General features: G+C 44.2%; 1 long non-coding RNA gene across 1 annotated transcript in view; it reads left to right on the forward strand.

Annotated features, from left to right (window-relative positions):
- The window catches only part of LOC147040301 (uncharacterized), a 98503-nt gene that overhangs the window by 71705 nt on the left and 6984 nt on the right, over nucleotides 1–19814 (forward strand). Inside the window, exon 5 of the long non-coding RNA XR_015063100.1 lies at nucleotides 3080–3152. This is a non-coding gene — a long non-coding RNA (uncharacterized LOC147040301). The remainder of the gene's footprint in view (nucleotides 1–3079; nucleotides 3153–19814) is intronic.

Here is a 19814-nt window from a genome sequence, read left to right on the forward strand (position 1 = left end):
CCTCGTTCGTCTCTCTCGGTCTCTCCTTGAAAACATGAAGGCGGTTAATTAGGCTGCTTCTGGTGTCGTTTGTTGGTATTGTGCGGCTGGAGTAGACAATGCAAGAAGCGGCGGCGTGGCGGCGGGGTTAATGGATAGACGACAACTGGAAAGTGAATGATTAACCGAGAAAAAAAAATAATACTCGATACAGAAAGACAAATTTGAATACAGCAGAATCGAACTTGATGTGGTAGCTTTTCATGATTAATATCGAAAATATAAAATTAACTCAGATTGGCTGGAGACCAATCCAGGGCGTTTTATCGCATCGCTAACTAGCGAGCACTGCAGCAATTGTCAACGGCCCTCCGTGAACGTTATGTAGATGTTCATCAACCCAATTGGAATGTACTTATCGAATATCTTTTGTTTGGTTGTTTCCCCCCTTCCACGCACGCCATCTCAAAGCTGTCAAGATGTTGCCTTTTTCAGTTTTGGTCTGAAAGGGAGGATTTGGCAACTTGCTTTTGTTTTTTGTTTTCTTCCACATATTTACGCACCAAATCTCAGCACTTTGTGTTTCCTCCACGTCAAAGCACAAGCTCAACCCTTGGATTGATGCGCCCTGGCAGTAGTGTACTTGCTCTCAGGGAATAGGACAACGTGTGCAGGAACAGGCGCAAAAAAGATTCTGGAGTGAGAAGGGAAATCTTTTGCTGATTTTCTACACGGGCTTTGTGGTCCTGGAAGGCTGTTTAGATGTTTTTTTTTAAGACTATTGGGTGAGAACAAGAGAGAAGAGATGGCGCTATCCAATGCCTGGGGGCTCCGCTGAGCCGCCGCGTTTAAGCCGCCACTGTTCCTTGCCTAACAATAACGCCCACTAGTTTTAATTTAATTCTGTCATCTTTTAAATAATCCACTTCCATTTTCTTCTATGTCACAGATGGAAGAAAATCTAATCTTATCGCATCCACGCAAGAGTACCTCCTTCCTTCATCACCGTGGCCCCCCGATAGGGGACAATGCGCGCTTGCTTACTTGCTGTTGCAAGAATGCAGGAAGGAAAAAATAAATACAAGTTGCCAGACATCAATTTAAAAAAAAAAAAACAACAACACAAAACGAAAAGAAAAGTCGACTTACCTTTCGTAAAGATCCAAACATCACACAAGGCGGCTGCCCACGGTAAGCAGCATGTAGCCTACACCCACTCGCCATCATTACCCGAACACAAGTCAGCGCGTTCTTATAGTGTGGACGATATTTACATGGAGATTTACATCAGGCCCGATGTCTGGCTCGGTCCGCATCCCTTTGACGCATCCCACTTTGACTTCCGACCATTAACCATCACCGCAGGTATACCCGTCCAGCAGGCCACCCGACGACCTTAGCCGCGTTTGGGGCTTTCATTTTCACACCAGCGTGGATAATGTCGTTCTTTCAGCCTTAAACAATTGCGAATATTTCAAATGGTTGCCGACTTGTGGAATCTGAATTAAAGTTTACGCTTGGAAGCAGCGTGAAGTCAGACAAATGGTATCAAGTGGAGTAACCCGAGGAGGAATGTTTGGTAATATAAATTAATCCGCTTGCTTGGACACAGCAGGGAAAGAATTTCCACGTTTGAGTGATTGATGTTAAACGTTTTATCTGTGACTAATTATCCTTATTAGGAAAATACCAAAAAAAATCAACAATGGGCGGGCAAATTTTAATTCAAATTTGGGTGATTCGAAGGAGTTTGCATTTGGGAATTTAGTATCATTTTCTGAAGCAAAAATAGAAATATAACAACAAAAACGGACAAACTTTTGTGTATATTTTTAGACTGCTGATTTTTTTGCCACATTTTATTTTTTTATGCTTCCTCGCCAAAAATTGAAATGGAAATTTTGTATGATTTTCTTGAAAAAAAATCACACAAATATATATATATATATGTACATATTTTAAAATTTCACAAATTCTGGATAACTTAAAACCTTCTATGATATATGTACTCTATTTAGATTTTTGTATGACATTATATGATTTCATATCACATGCCATATGTTGACGTGTTTAGTATGTGATGACACCATAGAGTTTATTTAAACATCAAAAATGTAATTGTGCATATTGTTGCCCTCCCCCCCTTTTTTTTTTTTTTGTTCTCACTGTGGGAACACACTGGCACACAGATGGTTAAGCCCACCCTTGTGATGAGTGGGCCGGGTGGGAGGTTGAGGGGGTTGGCGCCGCAGATGGCACAGAGGGCATCGCCAATCGGTCCCCGCGACCGCACAAACGTGCTTATCGAGAGCTATAATCGGTGCGGGAGGTGAGGAAGTGATAGAAGATGTGGAGGTGGGTGCGCATTGTGCGCCGCCGAGCACGTGCGAACGGGCGCCGCCGTTGATCTGGTGTGTCACACAAAAGCCGCCGGATGCTCGCCGCCACCTCTGCCCACGCCGTGCCACAGCGAGAGGCACGGCCGGGCCTGCCAGAGGGTCCTGGCAACGCCGTGCGTGCCACTCTAATTTCGTCTACCAAGGCGCTCTTTTGACACGGAGGCACAAATGCGGCACTTGGGGCGCAACCTTTTTCACAGACGGAAAAAGACAATCCGGCAGTAGTGCCGATTTCTAAATCATCCTATTTGATAGGATTTCACAGGATATTAGCAAGTCTAGATTTAGAGTTGTACCGCTTTGTGCAGGAACATGCTCGGCAGAGGCAGAGAAGGTCCCCAACTGAGCTCCGGTAATAGTCATCGTTCCCTCAAAGCACAAAAAATATCTGAATATTGTCGTATGTTCTGTTTTTATGTATTCCTGCAGCGTAAAAGTAGCAGTGAGTGTTAGCGTAACACTGATGCAGATTTTTGTTAGCCTGTCATGTTTGCTAGCTGTTACGCGGGTGACTTATTTGTAATCGAGTTTTAGGATACTAAATGTATCAGTTTAAAGTTTTGTTTCAAATAATAATCAAGAAACAACACTGTCAAGCAAAAATACCACATGGATTTGTCCCCTTCGATCTACTCTGTTTGCTAATTGTATCCAAAGTCGTTAGCAACTGACAAATGGTCTTTTTTTTGTTTGTTTTCTAGGGATGGATATTCCCAAATAATTCCATCCAATCTTTTGATGCCCAAGCTAACAATCCGCGCAGAAGAACAGTAGGTAAGCAATACCTTAATAATTGTACTTTGTGTGTTTAATAAGTTTAAAATTTGATTTGATTTCCCAATATTTGGGATTTTGGGGGTGCAACATAAGACAATAAACCAGGCAGGTTCCACCAAACTCATAAATGCGACTCACCTGCGTGCACAAGCACAATACATGGAAAAGCGGGTCATTGTGAAGGTGCGATTAGGACGTGACCCAAGCAAACAAAACACACACCGGTACCCCCCCCCCCCCCCCCCCCCTCATTAGGAAGACCCTACCATGAATCCCTAATGGATCTGCCTTTGATATGCAATGACGACTAATTCCCTCCCGTGTTCTGCTCTCGGCAGACAGCGCCGTCATTAGACCACCGCGCCATCTTCATCATTTAGCCCCGCCACAAGTTCACAATTTCCTCTTGTCTTTTACCTAATGTTGTCCTACCGTGGAGGGGGGGGGGGGGGGACTTATACCCTCACTTGTCATGTAATTAGAACAATATTTACATAAAAATATTTGAAAGATGTATCATTAAACAAAAAAAAAAGGAAATAAGGTGATGCCTAATTTGCTCGTGGCACTGTTTGTCTGCATAAGTTATTCTACCAAGTCATAAGGGAGGAAAATAGTCAAATCGATGAGAATTCCAAATACGGTATTATTTTTGACCCACCTCCCACTTCCCCGCCAGTGTCTGTTTGTTATCAGTCTATTACTATGTCCACAGTCCATTCTGTGGCTATTAAACATGGTGAACGACCTCACCCCTGCTGACCCCTGCCCGCTAATGGCGCAAAAACACACTAAATGAAAGTCAGCTGGCCGGGGTTGGCACACCTCCCCCTTTTATTCGAATCCATTCTTACTCAACTCTGTGCCCGTTGCTCAGAAATCATTCGTAGACACAATGGAAGCGGGGTTGTACTTTTGTGAGTCATTAGAATACATTTGAAAAATGTCTTTGGCCCCCAAAAAAAAAAAAGTCCCTATGGATTTAACCGTATTGAGTCAGAAGCAGCTGATGTGAAAAGGCTTGTTTCTTGGAGATGGAGGCCATTAAACGCTAGCGACTGTTTCCACGGTGACGACTTATCACCGGTTCATCAGTCAGTCACAGAGGCTCCGGTCACCTGAAAAGAGCAAACTGATTGATCGATGACAACGAAACATCGGTTGGACTTTTGACTCTGACAGGCTACTTAAGTTTCTTCAATCAAAAATGTCCGTTTTTGATTCATTACTACTTTAAGCCAGGATGGGTAAGTACCGATACCAGGTATCGATACTGGTGTCGACACTTCAATTGCCATCATGGAATTTATTTTAGGTATCAAACATGTTGTTGTGTTTTCTGCAATTTGGGTGTCGTTTTCCCTCAGAACTATTCCATCGGCCGTGCTCGGCTATCTTAATGAATTATGTCGACTGAAAAATTTTATGGGTACGTCGCTGTCAGTGTTTGCCCTGCAGATATATTTGGTTGTAAAATAATCTAGTTAATGTGTTACATGACACGTGTACAATTTCCTTCAGAAGTCAAGAGCGCGGTGATAAAACTTCCAATTGTAATCAGTAAAGCAAATCTGGCAATAAAACGATAGTACAAATCCAGTATTGTATTACAGCACTCGTTTTTATTTCTATTTTAAATAACGATACGTTGATTGGCAGCAACGTGGCGCAGTTAAGTGAGCGATTGTATATCGCCGGCGATAATGAGGATGTTTTCTGTCCCGGGTTCAATCAGCGAGGCGAGCAGATGCACGGTGCCGTCGCAGATGTGCGCAATTGGAGTGACATCTGAAAGTAAAACTCTCGAGCCTTCTTCGCCACGTCGCGAGCTCCTGTTTAGAAGCGATTTCCTGGCGGCGGCGACTCCGGGAGCGGGAAAAATCTTTGGCACGGGCCTCGGCTTTGAAGCCTTTTGGAGGGAGATGACATGCGAAATTAGGAGGGAAGATTGTCGCCCTCTCCACTTTGAGCATTAAACGTGGCGGAGGGAGGAGGGGTTGATTTTTTTATTTATTTTTTTTCCATCGTAGAGATAAATACCACCGAGGGGGGCACGCCGCAGTCCCTCAACAACACAGATTACCTTGTCTGCGCCCGTTCAGAATCTGTTCGGATCTCCAGCCGTTTGATTAAAGTTTGCTTTTTGTTTTTCTTTACACGCAGGTACTTCACAACTTGGTCCCTTCCAACTTTTCAAACGCCAATTGGAATTTAAAAAAAAAACAAGCCAAACCGTCCATTTGCCAATTTAAAAAGTCGTCCCTCAGCCAAGTAATCATTTGTTTGAGACAACAGCGATACAGTAGACAAAAAAACTCTCATTTGAACATATGGCACCATATCAGAGCCGCCATGTTCCTCCCCCCGCCCCCCCAAGTTGTTATTTATTTCCGTAATTATGGTATGGATGTATCAGGTGTTTTCGGCTGACGACGGCAGGACCCGCATCCCCAAAACAAAAAAAGACGTCTGAGCTTGTGAGTTGGGTTAACAATACAGTGTTTGCGAAAAAAGATCATGTGGCATTAATAAAATTAAACGTAGGAGAAACAAATGGGGAAACTCCCCCCTCCCCTCCCGGACATCAATGCAAACGTATTCTTGCCCAACACGGGACTTCATTTGGGAATCTCCCTCAAGCAAACAGCTTAAGTGCAAAGAACTTTGCAAGACAAAATGCAATTTCAAGAAAGAAAAAAAAAAGTGTTCCTACTGTCTGAACTTAAATGTCAAAGAAAAGTGAATTAACGACTTGAATGATGTTTTGTGATTCAGTCATTCTGAAACTGGAGATTCCCCAGGATGACTTGTGAGAGGACTGGACTCGACCGGTCCCGAAGTTTTTGACGATCTGTCGGTTAAAAAAAATAAATAAATAAAATGTCGAGAGCTCACCATCGTGGTTCGTGTGGCTTTGAAAATGACTGGGAGGTGGATCTACAGGGAGTTATATTGTTGTGCCCACGGGAGCAGATGTCGCTGGCACTTACTCAATACTTTCTCTCTCTCTCTCTTTCTCTCTCCATATCCTTTTTCTGTTTCTCTCATTTCTGGCCAGATGGAGAGATGCTCCTCAGTCGGGATCACAATGCTCGCGAGTCATGTGATCCACAAGCTCGCTGTCTCCTTCCTCTCTCTCGTCTGTTTTTGCTTTTGTCTCTTGTTTTTTTTTTGATCGGCAAGCGCTCGCTCTCTCGCTTTCTGCCGTGTCCTGACAAAGGCGGACAAAGGCCTTTCATTTTCTCCGGGCCTTGCTTGAGCTCTCTGTTTGTACTGTACCAAACTGGGCTCCGGTCGTCATTGTGTTCCCAGAAAAAAAAAAAGTGTTCAGGGGTCCCAGGGGCCCTGCACTTGGAAAGTGTTGGGGGGGGTTCCTCCGTGAGGTGGGGGGTTGTGTTTACAGCACGACAGGAAGAAGAAAGAACCAAAACGACAAAGTATATTATTTAATTAAGTGCTTTGGAGCTCGCCAAGGGATTGAGGACTAAAACCTTGCGGCTCTGTGTGACAAGGGCACGACCTCCAAGCAACCTGGGAACTTCAGCCATGCATCTTGTCGCTTTCATGTGATAGCGGGAATACCCCAGGGTGGGGGGGCGCTCAGTCAGTTTAAGCTTTTTAGTCAGGGCTCGCTGAACAGAGGTGGCAAGATGGCGACAGGGTAGGTGAGGCGGGGATGGTTGCGTTAAAGGGTGAGAGAGGGAGGGAGGGGGGGGTGTGGGAGAGCGTTTGCCCAAAAACCCTCAGAAAGACAGAATCGGGCATTGTCGCCCAGCTCGAGCTGGAGCCCATTCTGTTGATCTGCGCAGGATCCCGGAGAAAACAAAACTGCATTGTTCCCCGCAGATGGAAGCCAGTGTCTCCTGGGTAACAGCATTAATCTCCCCTTTTCTCCCGCTTCCTCTCTTGTCGGGCCCATAATCGGTGGACTCCTTTCAGTAGCAGAAGCAGCCTCAAAGCCCGGGCTCCCTAACTAGCCTCCTAATTAGCTGCAATTACAATGAAGACAACATGATGAGATAATAGAAATTTGCAAAATAATGACATACCACGGGAAAATATTCCTCCTCCCCAAGCACTGATTTTTTTTTTTCCTTTCTCTCCGTGAGAGGCACAATAGAGAGCCGGGGCCCTTTTTTCTGAAAGCGGGGAGCTCAGAAAAAAAAAAAATGGTGGCGTATTATGTGCCATAGAACCCTATTGTCTGCCTTCTGGTTGCTTCAATCAACAGGCCATTGTCTGGCTGCTTAAATCAAAATGACTCAAATACAAGCTCTGTAATGATGCCCTCTAAGTAGTTGCATACTGAACAAGAAGGAAGAAGAGGGAGGCAAAGAAAAAAAAAAAAAAAAAAGCCGCAAAATAGTTCAGGCGAGATACCGGACAAATCATAAGAAATCCAACAGGAGGTCTTCTTAGATGAAATTCAGTCGAGGGAAAGAAAAAAAAAAATCCAAGCGGCAGACAGTAACAGAAAGAAAGAAAGACGTCGAGGGGAGGGAGAGGATGGAGGTAAACAGCAGGTGGTAGTCATGCACAGAGCAACATTTTAGCATCTGTGATTGGCAGCAGCGAGTCAAATGGTGGAACACGGGCGCCGTAGCTGATTTCTTTCTGATCTCTCAGTCTGTAGGATTGGAGGAAATGAATACTTACACCTTGGAACTACTGAATCATTTGGGAATCAAATGAGAATCGAACGGGAGTTGAATCCCAACTCCTTGGTCACACTACATAAGCGCCGATAGGTCACAGGCAACCCTTAAAACCAACTATGCCCCTCCCAAACGGAATCCCGCGGAGTAATTAGCGCGTGTCAGATAAGTTGACAAGCTCGTTAACGCGCCGCATCATCCGATACCGTCGCCTTTTGTTTTTATCTGCTTCGGAGAAGAAGTTAGCGGGCTAATTAGCATAATTACAAGTGCTGATTTATATGGCTGTAATTAGCAGAGCTCGTTGGAGATCGGGGTGGCGAGGAGATTTGCGACGTAGATCATTTATTAGTGTTTCGTAGAATTTGACGTTAGGTACCACGGCAACAATATTAAAACAGAACCACTCCGATTCGACGTGACGGAAAGCCGAGAAAAGCCACATCAAACGAAACACAAGTCGTCTCACCACTTGTCCTTAATTGCGGCGGACGTTCACAGTAGGCCGGCGAATTAGTCGCAGTTACCTCGCGTCATTACTGTAAAATCCCCGCGCCTGTACAAACACACACACACAATGAACGGGTGATGACCTTAACAGTTGTTAAGTGGTTGTGAGGTCAGATGAGGGTTAAAGTTCAATCCCCGGGTTTGAAGTCATTCGGACGGCGAACCAATGAGAATCAGCGGATGGGTATGGACAGATCTCGACGTATTAACCAAGTGGCTGCATCCCACACAAATTCACACGTGGCGTGTTTGTGGCGTTTTCTACGTGTGAAGTAAGTCCCAGACTGGGTGCCTTAATTAACCAGGCGCATACGACTCCCACCGGAGCTGTCTAATTAGACATCAGCGTCGGAGACGTTCCGTAATTACCTGACGGGGCTCGACGTGTTACACTTAACTAGTCTCCCTCTTGCGTGGCAGACCGCTCGGCTCACGCCGCGTCTCGTGTTTTGGCAACATATGCGCGTCGAGTGCCGCGTAAGCGCCTCATTTGTCTCGTTCTCATCTCGTGTTATATTCTCTTAGACGGTCAAAGTTACGGAGAGGCTTGGTTGTCTTCGGATGTGTGTACGGTCGCATCTTTTTTTTCAGTCGCTATCGATAGCATTAGCCTGGCGGGAGTTCACCGAGCTGAACTTGATCTCAATGACACAAAAGATAAAAAAAATGTACAGGTGTTACCTTTGATTCACATGGTGGCAATCTTTAGAAGGGCATTAAAGGAAATTATTACAGAATGTAATTTTAGAGCCGTATTTTCCGTACTATAAGGCGCACGTGATTTTAAAGCGAGGCTATAATGAGGGTTAGGATTAAAGCTTTATCGTACATCGTGGGTGTAACGCATATCCCATATTGTTTATCGATCTGGAGAATAAACGACCACCACTGTCCTTCAGCCTATACAACAATAACAGCTTAAGAGGTTATAAAGTTAAAATCCCACAGCCGCAAAGTTGAAATATGACCGCTTATGGAAGCAGATAGAACGCTAATGGAATCATGAAGCAGCTTATCGTGTGAATGAGAACAATAATGAGGAGACAAAGCGGAGACAAATCCATTGTAAGTGAGGTGGAATTATGTCGGCTCAGTGGATTATAAAAAGGCCTTGATCCAGTGGGAGTTGGGAAAACATGGCTTCCATGCCCACTTATTTTCGCACAGGCGCGCAGATACAACGCAAATATGCGCGCCGAATGTCACAAACACGCTAATCCGCGCTAATATCGCCGCACGCCCGCGTACTCACATATGCATGACGTTACACAAGTAAAACGTGCGGACAGAGACGTCAGGCCCGTGATAGCCACTCGCGCCGGCAGATAATTGAATTAATTCATCTGAGAAACAACTTCACAGATTAGCGACTTAACTTTTCAATAATAAGAAAAAAGCCAGCCGAGCGAGATAATTGCATTTGTCTCAAATGAGGGCAGCCGTCGAAATGTATCGCGTATGTGCCGGGCGGCCGCCGTTTAAACCCGCGCACACATGCGTGCGCAAACTCTTGAGTGCTTAAAAGACATTTCCAGAGTTCCAAATAAAGAAAGCATCAATTTGGCATCCATCCCGAGGACACATTAAATCAGATACTTCAAATTGTTTTCAGGGTGCAGTGAATTTCTAAAAAGAATAATATCAACAGACTCGTTGAAAAAAGGTACATGCTAGTGAGAAACAGTTAGCATTAAATTGCGCTGTTCACGTTATATCACGCTTAATCGTCATCATTTGATCGCATTAAACTCGCCGACTTTGATAACACAAAGATGTTTGCTTGTCGTACGCTAACTTTTTTTTCCACACCCTGTTAGCATTAAGCTAGCAAATTCTCACTATGGCGTCTCTGTTCGTACAAAGCCTCTCATTCAAGGCCTGATGGTTTCTCTTATGTCAGACAGCGGTTGGCCTAAAACGGACAATGGCGGCACCGAAACAAAAGGCAGTTTATTAGGCCGGGTAGAGAGAGAGAGGCAGACAGAAGAACGAGTGGCACTCTGGCATTCCATTGTGGCTGGACTCACATCTGGTGACCATGTGTGACCAGAGCAGCAGGGCTAATGATGGGCTTCCTGAGGCCAGCTCAATTAGGCCAGGCCTCTCCGGACTCCCAGAGAGCGAGCGAGATTTGGATGTTCACTCGGGTCTACTTTTGACATTTTATCCATAAGAGAGCCGAACTGCTGCATTATCTGCTTGAGATAACCATTCCGTCGAGTTAAAGTGCTGACATGGCTTTTAATTCGGAAGTTGCAAAAATCGGAAACCCCAAAGCGCGAAATTACTCCGAGCCATATGCAGAGGAGAAGGAGTTCTTGATCTTAACATGGACAAGGGTTCAACCTTCAACGATGTCCTCGAGGCAATATTTGCATTGTTGTGAGCAACAATAAGGGAATTTACTCATCTGGCCTGGCAAACTTTTCACCCCGAGGAGATTCATCCCGAAAACCCCCAAACCTGATAAACAACAAGAATAGTCCGTCTGTGTGTGTCATAAAAGGCTTTATTGGGAACAATTATTCTCCTAATCATGTGTTTGTGGTCAGATGTTGACGATTAGGACAACACGGAGGAGCCGCGCAATAATTTCATTCCAGGCGTTCTGTTCTGGTTGTCGAGGCTCACGAGATTATTTGACTGACAAACCAAAAATTTAATATAAAAATATGGGGCATCTGTTTCCCCGCTCTTTTTTTTTGGGTTTAAAACACGGGTTGAACACGTCTCTCCAACTCTTGAGTATCGATATTTATGATTCTATTTATTTTCTCCTTTGTGAATGAATCGATCGCTTTCAACAAATACTTCGCCCACTCGGACGCCCGTTTGATTGCTTTACGTCTTTCCGTCGTCGAAAAAATAAAAACGCGTTAACCTTGAGCCGCCAAACAGCTTTCTGTCGGCGTCGGAGGAGATATTAAGACGGTGATTAAGTGAGATGGATGCCGCTTTAATTCCCTGACAAATAGAACGGCTCGTCGCTCTTGTTTAATCTTCCGTCTTCATTACGGAGCGAGACTCGAGAGGATGTCGCCAAAGGAAGGCCGCGGGAACAAAGGACGCCACCAAGGATGCGCTATTTACATGTTTTCTTATCTGAAATGGACTTGAATGGATGAGACCAAACTGCGGGGAAAAACATTTTTTGATGGTCAGGATTGAATTGCGGCAGACATTGTCCATACATTTTGCATTCCGCCGTTAGCATACAAGAAAGACCGCGTGGCGTTTTCAAGAGCGCTTGAACTGAAGCGGCGTTCTTGTGCGCCACCGGGGTGTTTTTCTGTTTTAATCCAAGGTCCTCGCGCTCTCACTATGAAATATAATCAACACAGTCATACAAAAGACACCGTGCAATAGACACGGCCATTTTTTTTTTTTTTATCCTACCCTCATTGTAACCTAAACTTGTCATTGGGGAAATGTTTTAAATATTCTTTTTCTTAGTTGAATAAAGGCCCATACAAGAGTCACAATGAGAAAATGTGCATATTAAAATTTAATTTCCAAGTATTTCACAAAATGCTTTGAGCCGTTAAACAAAGAGGAGTTGTTGCCGGGCAATATTTACTTTCATAGCATGACGGCACATGTACGTACGCAAAGAAAAAATAAAACCAAGGGCAAGTAATTGAGAAAACGAGCAAATAGCTTTGCTAAATATTCTACAACTCGACCAAACATTTTATGTGTGAGCAAATCTACAGATTGAGACGTATCAGCTCGTCTCATCTCAACGGTTCAGCACTAATATTAGTATCGTTTTATTGTCTTAAGGCTTTAAAGATGCTAATTAGCATTAGCATGTCTTTTATAGCTACTTTCCAATGATTGCTTATGGGGATAAAACTGTCTCACACCGACATTTTCACATATCTGTGCATGTCCAAGTGAGCCTAATTGCATGTGTGTGGGTGTGAATATACATGCCAACGATATGAAGAAGAAAAAAAAATCGTTCTTTTAATCTAGTGCATCATTTGCCGACGTCCCGCCCTGGTGTCCCACTGCACACAAAAAATAACTCCGGCGAGGGAAAGGGATGTTTGACTCTCAAGGCGGCGTAAAGGTCTAGTCGTTAACCCGCCATCAAAGCGCGGTAAAGCTTTTTTCCGTATTCTGGCAACGGGCGTGCTTGATGTTTAGGTGTCAAATTGGTCAGTTAGATGTCCAACTTTTGATTCTAGTGAGCTGCAAAGGAGAGAGGGAAGATGGAAGGAGGCAAGTGGAGGTAGACGGCCAGATGAATGCGGCCCCTGTTCCTTAAACACGTCCTGCGTAAACAGGAAGTCCAGCTGCATTCTGTCCCCCCCCCCCCCCCCCCCTGTTACCTCCCAAAAGTGGATGGAAAGTCTCCTCCAGGGAAAAGGTAGACACCTTCAAACTAAAAAAAAAAAAAAAAAGGCTGTGCTCTTCCATCGTCAAGACCGGACTTAGTTGGAAATCTGGACACGCAGAAACCCCCTCAGCGGGCCTTAATCCCCCTATTCCTTTAAGAGAGTGAGGGAGTAGAGCGGAGGAGAAAGGAAGCATTGTGGCGGGAGACAGTGCAGTAAAAAGAGGAGCGTACAGTACCAAATTGAGGTCGTGGCAAGACAATGGCTGCCCTTCACTGGCTCATTCACGCGCGCTCCCTCCACACAGCTCTATCAAATGCCTCTTTCTTTTCTTCTTTGCCCTCTCTTCTCTTCTTTCGCTTTCTTCCCCCCCTCCAACCCCTTCCCTCCCTGAACGTCAGCCTTTCTTCTCGCCATCGCAAAGGGAGGGGATAATGAAACGCCCGGCCGGCCCGGGCCACTCTGATGCGCCAAGCCGGTACCGCCTTTCTCGACTGGCACCTTCGCATCATGCGCACCTTCTCCTCCCACTGCTGTTGTTGTTTTGTGCTGATGTTATGCTCAACAGGAAGTCGTTTAGGAGGAGCCCAGCTATTATCTAGTTAGTGTGTGTGTGTGTGTGTGTGTGTGTGTGTGTGTGTGTGTGTGTGTGTGTGTGTGTGTGTGTGTGTGTGTGTGTGTGTGTGTGTGTGTGTGTGTGTGTGTGTGTGTGTGTGTGTGTGTGTGTGTGTGTGTGTGTGTGTGCGTGTGCATGTATCCCTTGGGTACGACAGATACTGAGAAATAATCATGCTCTGTACAAAGCAAGTTTGGATGAATTTGATGCGTAAGAACGGGAAACATGAGTGAAGCTCTTTTGACCCACCTCATTAAAATAAAAATTCCACTCATCGAGGCAGTCTGGAGCCTTGTGAAACTGGACTTATTTTAAGGTATCGAGCTGTTGATACTAGCCGCCGATACTTAAGGCAAAACAACAAGAAATCGTAATGCAAATTATTTTTTTAAATTACAAATATTCATTTTGGTATGTTTTCATCAAGTAGAATATTATAGACGTAAAAAAAAAAAGAATTAAATGGAGTAAAATGACACAACCTACCTATTGGATATGGGGGTGATTAAAAACCTGTTTCTGTTAACAACTCTCGCATGTTCAGCTGTTCTGGCCAAAAAAAGAAGAGCATGATTATGATAAAGGCTTGGCTTTGTTTGACAACAGATGTCTCATTTAGCAAGTCTCATATGGAGGACTGCTTGTGATGAACACGAACAATGGGGAGATTTATGGAATTCGCAGTATGACATAGAAATATCTGAGAAGGCCTCGGCACATAAACAAAATTGAAGTGAAGAGAGCAGAAGCACCTCGGGGCTATCGGAGCCACAAAGGCTGGCGATCCGCAAACCTAATTTGCCTTGGCAAAACGAATCATTCCAAATTGATCGACTCGACCCAAGTGGTGGGCTTTAACCGATTTATCGGAAGACAGGGATTGGCATTGTCATACGAAACAACAGAAAAATTGTCTTGCGACTCCAACGGAGCAGATTGGGACCTCACTTGCCCAAAGGCGCGAGCACATGATGATATTAAGGTAATAATTACTGTCCCGCTGGAAAAAGATTGTACTGATCTTTTAAAGGTCAAGTGCTTTTCGGTGGAAGTCATGTCGATTCGCATACAATGATGCACACAGTCGCCGCAAAGCGGTTTGTCAAGATGAGCATGCGGATACGCACGTCTTCGAAATAGCGACCGTCCTACCGTTCATCCGGCGTCAACATTCTGGGAATTTTTGGGGTTCCAGATTGATCCTCGATATTTTTTTCCCGCCAATCTATCCGTCATTACGGCGATACGACGAGACCAAAATTGGAAAGATTCAATTAAAGCTAATTTGCTAAGACTGATGACAGGCGCTAACGATAGCAGCAGTCAGGGGAAGACATACGCAAATCTGGTGTTGTAATTACCCGTCACCTATGCACGTATGGGACAACGCTCGCGCTTGACCTAGCATGCGACAAACCACGTCAATTACATAAAGGGACAAAAAGCCAACCCTCAAACCTACCCTACCTGCGACTCTTATCCCCCACGCTAGGCTCGTCTTCTTTTCCGGCTGCCGGTAATTACATGTGGGCCTACGGTGGGTTTCGGACCATTGTGTCCCCCCCCCCCACATCCACTCGTCTGTGAGCAGCACTCATGGGAATGTGGGATGGATGTGCATGACCTTTCTGATTGGGGTTAACAGCAGCCTCATTTGCATGAAGAGATGGGAGCTTTCATTAGCGAGAGTAGCAAGGCCTCAGGTACACACACACACAGATGCTCGCACACTCCCAGGGCAAATTTTTTAACCTTTATGAAAACACACACACACACACAGAAGCTTGTGTTTATTTTTCTTTTTTTTTTTAAACAATCCTGTTATGGTAGGGACGTGCGTCACTCACACGTTTCAATCAGTGGAAAATTATATTTGGGAGGCATCTTTAGAAAAGGCGAATAAATTATCAGGGGAGGTCCAAGTAAAAAAATGTTTCGGGGTGGCAGTGCCCCCTGTAAGCCACACTCTAGCACCGCCTGTGGAATTGACAAATATTGACTTTTTTTGACTCCCAGCTTGCTACATGAAACTAACAGCGTCCACCAACTCCAAAATCAACAATCTGTTCTTCATCAAGACTTTGCTGAAAGGTTCAAAAAAGATTCCAATAAACATATTTTGCCGAGCGTGTCGTAGAAGCAAACAGAACGAGGCCACGGCAGACAGCCCAGCTCCGATCTGAAATGGAGTCACGCGACAAAGTGGACACTTCGCTCAGTGACACCTACAAATACCCACACACACACACACACACGATGTCCTGCGCTGTCATGTATAATTCAGCGTGTGGCCGTGGCGGGCAGATGCCTCATCCCCCGGGTGGGTCCCATCGTGCCATTGCAAGGATGAAACATTTAACAGCACAAGACAAAAAAGAACACACTCAACAAATAAACAAAAAAGGCTTTCATGGCGAGAAGAAATTCTCAGAAAGGCATGCATGGCTTAAAGATACATTGACACACATACAAATAAAGGCTCAGGTTTTAATGATCAACTGTACTTCTGGGTGTCTCTCGTTTTTTTTTCCTCTTTTAGCTCAACGCCAAGTTAGCATAGCCCAAACTGTTGGGCTGCAACCAAGACCAATAATTACAGCTTGTCAGAAAGAATTAATTGTCTCATTTCTCATAAAGACGTGTAAAAAATTACCATGTCATTATGAACGCCGTCACTCTCTGGAGGCCCCGGCCAAAAGCAAATTAAATTTTCGGAAATTTACCATTGCGACGGATAAATAAGAATGGTCTGCGAGGGGAGGGGGGAGCGTATGTTCCTTATGACTTTAGGTAGCGTAATGGCCGTCATAACATTTTGATAGGCTGCTATTGATAAGCATCAACGCGCCGGCGTGCAGGCCGTTTTGGCGGCCGCCAATTAAGATTGCGAGCGCAGCCATCATTTTTGTAAATTGATTTTTTACTGCTTTATTTGTAATCTCCCTTGTGTAAAAGCATTTGTGCAATCTAATTTTCATAGCCCTCCTGTCAGCCATCACTCAAATATACGCACGCTTGTAACAATTTCGAGTTGGCTGGCGCAAAAAAAAAAAAAAACCTCTTGTACCGGATGCAGGTGTTCCCAATATTGTGACCCCAGAACAATTAGCTGGCTGTTAAAAAAAAAAAAAAGCATGAAGTCATGTGATGTCATGCTTGATGGATATTTCTGATGCAATTTCTCTCAGCGGGATTTTGCTAAACGTCATTCAAACATGATCCAAGCGGAGTAAACATGACACGCGAGTCACTATCGCGCCAAAGGGGGAACTCCCGCGCAATGAAACAAGCGCACCCAAACACAGCTCATCGGGTACGCCCTCTTTAATTCGACAGGGGACTTTCCGTCCACGTTATACCAGTCTTAAATTCTGATCCTACCAAAAATTATCGGGCGGTTCTCGGCTCGTGTCCACTCCTGGCCAGACCGGAAATAAAAACCGATTATGAATATGAATGACCTCATAAAAGATCTCAGTTATGAGAAGCACTCAGACCACAAGGGGAGGTTTTCTTGCCATCGAAAATTACGACGTTTCTCTCGGTTCCGTCGCTTTGATCGTAATCAAATTGTTTTAAAGCATTTCCTCTTTGGCGACTTATGTCATCATTGTCAAAACTTGTTCAAATCAATTGTGACAACTATGTTTCTTCAAAAAGGGTTCTGTTGACTTTTCTGGTACCAGTACGCAAAAGTAGACCTGATGGATTTGAGACCCCTGATATCAACCAAAAAAAAAAAAGACCCGAGACTTCCCAAAGTCGTTCATCGATTCAATCATCAATCAGTTTGAGTTTTGAAATATTCCATCCTATGCTTTCCAGCCACCCAAATCCAACTTAGCACCACCCCTGACAATTTCCGATCGTGGCTTCTCTTCCTGACTTTTTTAACGTTATCTATCATATCCGGTCCTGGAAAGTTCTACTCTCCACCAATTCTTCCATCTATAAATACGGCGGTAAGAAAAGGAGCAATGAGCAACAGTGGCGTATTGTGCCAACGGAGCCAAAACACACTTCCACGGCCATTACTCCCCATGGAAACAGCGGAGCGTGTTGTGGCACACATGTGATGTCGATGTTGTTCCCGCGCAGTGGCTCGCCTTAGACAATAAGCTATTTCAGGGCCAAATCACTGACAAAAATCCATTTTTCCACCCCACTAAAAAAGATCAGGAACGGAGGGGAGGGCGAACGGCGGGGAGCAAAGCTGAAATCAAATAAACAGCCGGCGCGCATCTCCCTTGTCTCTTAAGCTGGATTTATCTTCGTATTTTGTCATCCTTCTAATTTATTCCCCGCAACCTGCTTACAATTACCGTCTTTTCAACAACTCGGAGATTGCGTGGTATGAATTGTGCGGGGGGACTGGCATCAAGTGGAAAAGCTACTTTTTTTTTTTGTGTAGATGATCCACTTGATAGCAATTCATTTTCTCCCTGGGTTGTCGGTGGTGTGCAAAAAAGAAGGCGATGTAGGACAACCGGGCGGGGATGGAGAGAGCGAGCGAGAGAGAGGAAGGGAGTGGGCTCATCATCTTTACTTGTGATTACAACACTTGGCAAGCTCTGCCCTGCTTGTTTGTCTGCCTATTGCCTTACAAATAGATTAGCGAACCTCGTTGTGTGCGGCTTCTCTTCAGATTACGGCTGATTTATAAATCGCGACGATCAGATTTGGTGTCGGAGGAGATGTAATTTGGGGACAACCCGCCCGGCGTTTTTTTTTTTTTTTTTGGGGTTGTTCGGGATTCAGATTTTACATGTCTCGTAATAAGGAAGTTTTTGGAGTCAGTCGGCGGTTAATCCACGGGAGGCCTGTTGTGTTCGATCATCACGGGAATAAATAGAATCGCAGAGGGGAGGGATTGGAAAGTGGAAGCTTGCAAATCCACTTATTGTCTTTGATCTCATCTAAACTTCAGAAAAAGACGTCAATCTGAAACTGGATTTTTGAAGTCATTCGCTACCAGTGACGGATATAGATGTCGGTTTAACTGAATGAATTAATAGTTGGCTGTAGAGACAAAAAAAATTAGATAAGCAACAAAAAGTTACATTTTTGGACGCGTTATCGACGAGATGATTGGGCTCACCTTATTTTCGGGTAGAATTGTGATTCAAAGTGAAATGGGGAAGAAAAAGCGCAGGAGAGAAGTGTTTTAAGTAGCCAAGCCTGTCACTAGTTGCAACATTAGTTCCATTGGTACTGCAAGAAGTGTTTTGTTTACCGCCGGAGTATTTGTTCCTCCTCGTCAGAGTACAACAAATAATGCTCAAAGCCGAGCCTCCATTAAGCTCAACACAATGGCTTTCTCTCCTCGCAAACTCTTATGTGATGGAAATGTGTTTATGCTGCCTCCACAGTATCTCTTGATTGAAGAATGGCTGCTTTGAATGGACCTTTAGTTTCATTTTTTTTTTTTTTTTTTCCTCACAACGGCAAAATCAATGCACTCCGTTTTCCTCTCGCGGCGCCACGGGCTTCTTATGATCAAACGCCGCATCGTGTTCTGCCACGTCTGGTTCTGATGCGCGACACACAGTGCCGCTTTTGTCCTCTGATGATGCCATTCATTTGCACTTTGTTCGGGCGTAATAAAGGATGCTATTTTTAAGTCATTTTCTCATTGTGGCATGGTTACTCTTTGTCCGGGTGCATGTGATGCTTTTTGTTTTATGGATTTTAGTTCGGCCCTTTGAAATCAGCCTGTTAAGATCCATTTTGTGCTTTGTACAAATTAGTAACAAGAACAAAAGTCTTATCAGTTGTCTGGAATGATCCGCCGAAATATTTGTAAGGCTCATTATGAGTCTCAACAACTTGAAGTCGCTACGGGTAATGCCTAATCACTCTCCGAAGCGTACGCCGAATCAAACTTTTTGCAGATGCCTGTTCTTAAAGTCGAACAAAAAAACATGTCTGAATAATAGCTGCAAAAAAATAGAACGAAAGCCTCTTGTGAATTTTGAGACACTTTGTATCAAATTATTATTATTATGTTTCATATATTTATATTATTTATATTTATGTAATTTATAATATATAAATATTATCATTTATTATATTTGTATGATATCATTTTTTATATTTATACATTATTATTTTGCTTGTCGCACTGCATATTCATAACCATGACCTGCCTTCTATTATTTTCGTACACAAGAGGGGCAGTATATTGACACAAATAGGAATTTAAAAGCACACATTCAGCGTTTGATTAAGTGACAATCTAGCGGAAAGGTGTATTGCCACACGGGATGCTGGGCTATAACATTAAGTGGATGGATGACAATTGCCATGGGTCATCCAGGTACAGCCAAACGCCAGCTGCCTGTCACAACCAACTAATAAAGTCAAGTGAGCGTGCACACAACAGAATAACAGAATCAAAATGGAAATTAGTTTATGCGGGAGGCCCGCACACAAATCGTGACCTCCGAGTGGCCATCTGAAGGAATTTTTCCTTGGTGTAATTGATTGGATTACAGTGGAGAGACAATCGAGACACAGAGGGAAGGGTCTTGACCCC

This window comes from Syngnathus leptorhynchus, chromosome 21 (assembly GCF_054491065.1).
Source record: "Syngnathus leptorhynchus isolate UIUO chromosome 21, UIUO_Slep, whole genome shotgun sequence".
NCBI classification, from domain to species: Eukaryota; Metazoa; Chordata; class Actinopteri; order Syngnathiformes; family Syngnathidae; genus Syngnathus; species Syngnathus leptorhynchus.